Source organism: Mustela lutreola, chromosome X, assembly GCF_030435805.1.
Source record: "Mustela lutreola isolate mMusLut2 chromosome X, mMusLut2.pri, whole genome shotgun sequence".
NCBI classification, from domain to species: Eukaryota; Metazoa; Chordata; class Mammalia; order Carnivora; family Mustelidae; genus Mustela; species Mustela lutreola.
The window spans coordinates 21,204,217-21,207,385 of record NC_081308.1 but is presented as its reverse complement, the minus strand read 5'-3'; positions in this window follow the sequence as shown (position 1 = coordinate 21,207,385).

The window sequence follows — 3,169 nt, the reverse complement described above, 5'->3', positions numbered from 1 at the left end:
CCATATATTCAAAGTACTTCTAATTTATTCATTGCTGCCACACAGAACTTGGAAAACCAGTAAGAAATAGCTTCAACGCCCAGGATCTAGAATGATTATTTTTATAAAACTCCAACATCCCCAGAGACTGGTTTGTCAAAGAACCAAGATGACCCATTGACACCAACATCTTGAGAATGATGGCCCCTATAGGGGATTCAGAAAGAAGATGGGACAAGTCAGGCACTCCAAGTCCAAGAAAAAGATCACAACTTGCAGATGTGCAGTACTTAGAGGGGAAGACTCAGGGAAAGCAGGTACAGAAAAGTTAGGAATTAGAGCACGGGAAGCAAAGGAAAGAACAGATCATCAGTACATAATGCTCAGAAAGGATACTTGCTAAGCTACTACAAGAGGCCTACACTTCCTACTCAACCCCCAAGAGCTAAGAGCTAATGCTCAATAAGCCTGCCTCAACACTGCTGGGTAGTAATCACATACTTGTGATATGTAGGGGCAGGAAGCCAACCCCGTTAGGGAAGAAGTCTTCCTAATGCCAGACTGGACGGGAGTCCTGGAAAACAGATGGGACAAATCAAACACTGTGACACACGTGAAATGGGGGGAAGATGCAAATGCAGGTATCAGAGCCACTCCAGGGAGACTTCCCCTACTTACCAGTTTGACCTTGGGCCAGCCCTGAGCAATACTCCGTATTAGTGGGAGTTCCTCAAGTTTAGGGATGCATCTGTCTAAAGAACTTGGCCATCTCCTCCTCCACTGCCTTCTCCCTCTCCTTTCCAATCAGAAATCAGTATAGTAAGATCCATAAAGAGGCCTACCGGTTGAGAGGCTGAATTCTCCAGTGAGTCTAGAAGAGCTATGGCAGGGTGGAAGAGGACTAGGACACGGAAAAGAGATGTGTTCACTGAGCAAACGGGGTCTATTCAGACCAGCAGATCGCAGTGTCCAAGCTGTACAACATTCTAGGACAAACGAGTTCCTAACTGTGGGCCTTGGTTTTCTTACTTAGAAAAAAAAAAAAAAGAAAAGTATCACAATGCCTTTTTCACAGGGTTTTGAGAAATTTAAATAAGACATGGGACAGTGTTTGTCTTATTTCAGGTACTCAGAGATGTCAGCCTACTCCGGCTCCCCCTCCTAGAAGAACTATTCAAATGTTTATGCCTGTCTTCAGGCCTAATTTAATTCCTTGTATGCCTTACACTTATTTCTACACGCATCTTACCTCCTGCGCTAGTGTGCAAGCTTACCGAAAGTAGACTATACGCCCTACTCATGAGTATCTTTCTTAGCTGGCATTTAGTAAGTGTTTCTTTGGATGGCTAAGTTTAATAACAGAAGAGAGCACTAAAACACAATGGAGCCTATAATAATCAGGCAAGTGAAGACGAGGAATGGAGATGTTCAAGGCAGGCAATATCTGGACATTTCAACCAGTGGAAAAAAGAGTCAGAAAAGCCCTCACAGTGATGGAGGAGCCCATGGATTATGTTCATGGGAACTAGGCAAGATGCTAGAGTGGGACCCTAGACTGGGTTTAAGTTTATGACCTGAGAATAATCGAACAAGTAAACATCAAATTACTGGGGGAAATGGGAGGAAATAAGTGAACATAGACATAATTTCCATGTTAATAAAAATAAATACTTCTTAGAAGCAATGACTATAGTTCTGGAGTTAGTGAATACTTGGTCTGAATCCTTGGTCAGTTATTAGTTGGTTAAGTGTGGGCAAATTACATAATTCCTCATGTATAATATATGCAGAATAATAGTACCTACTTCAGGGGGATAATGAGGGATTCAATAAGACAATTTATGCTAAAACACTTAGCCCAGAGGTGGCAATATAAGTGCCCAACAAATGTCAGCTTTAACAATAGTACTTACCATTATTGCTTTTATTTTACAAATGAAAAATACAGAATCTCTGGGAAGTAATTTTCCCAAGGTCACATAGCTAGTAAGTGTTGGAACCTGGAATTAAGCCCAGGTTGGACAGTGAGCAAAGCCCATACTGTTTCTACCATATTGTGTCAGACTTACAATAGAAGCTTGGGGCTTGGACACATGAACAAAACAAAAGAATAATTCTTAGAAGGGCAGAGTTGGCACAGGACTGACCTTCTCAGCGACGTGTCTTCTTTTGAACTGCTCTGGCCTGACATAAGGATTGGTCTCATAGTCAGCGTAAGGAATGCTTCAACCTGAGGTCTCCTCCGGTCCTGGACCCAACCATGAGGGCTGGAAAGGGGTAAAGACAGGGAGTCAGCCTTGTCACTTCAATCTTCCTTCAGTGTTCCTGATAATTGGGAAACCTATCAGTCAGAACAATATTAACATAAGTGGTGAATATTTATTGTGAAGAGGTGAAATTCTGTAGTGAATAAGAGTATGGTCCTTCTACTAATACAGACATGGTTTCAAGTTCTGGATCTTGAACTCACTTATTAACTCAAACTTTGGGTGAGTTATTTAACATCTTTAGGGTACAGTTTCCTTACCTGTAAAATGGCAAAATTAAGTAAGGACCACATAAGTTACCTCTGAAAGTTAGATGTAATTGTATACATATTGTACTTTCAGTAAATGGTAGCTATTTTGGACACATTACTGGTGCCCATCCATAACTGGTTCCCCTCTCCCCTGACTCATGGAAGGCTGACTTTGTAGCCATCTTGGGATGGGCACGGCTATAGGAAGAACTCCAGCCAGTCAAATGCAAACCGAAGTGACCTGAGTAACTTAGTGAGAGTAAGAGTGAAAAACACCCTGTCGGGCCTCCCAGCTCTCTCTTTCCCTGCTGTGGCAAGCCCAGAAGACCAGCTGAGTCAGCATTATGACAATTTCATGCCTCTTTCCAAGCCTGGGTCTCTTAGTAACCATGTGGCACTGGGTTCCTCCTTGCCCTATTTCAGATACATACTTTCAGTAAGAAATAAATACTGCAATACCACTGAGATTCAGCCCTAGGAGACCCAAATCTATCCTAATACAGGTATTACCATCATCATCCATTACCATGGTACAGGTCATTACCATTTCCTTGGTATCCATCATTGTACTTAGCATATTTTATGTTATAAACTTTGCTCTATTTATATTTTACAACCTACTGAGTGTCAATTAAACTAAGTGTAGTTTGGTAAATACTAAGTATTTAAAAA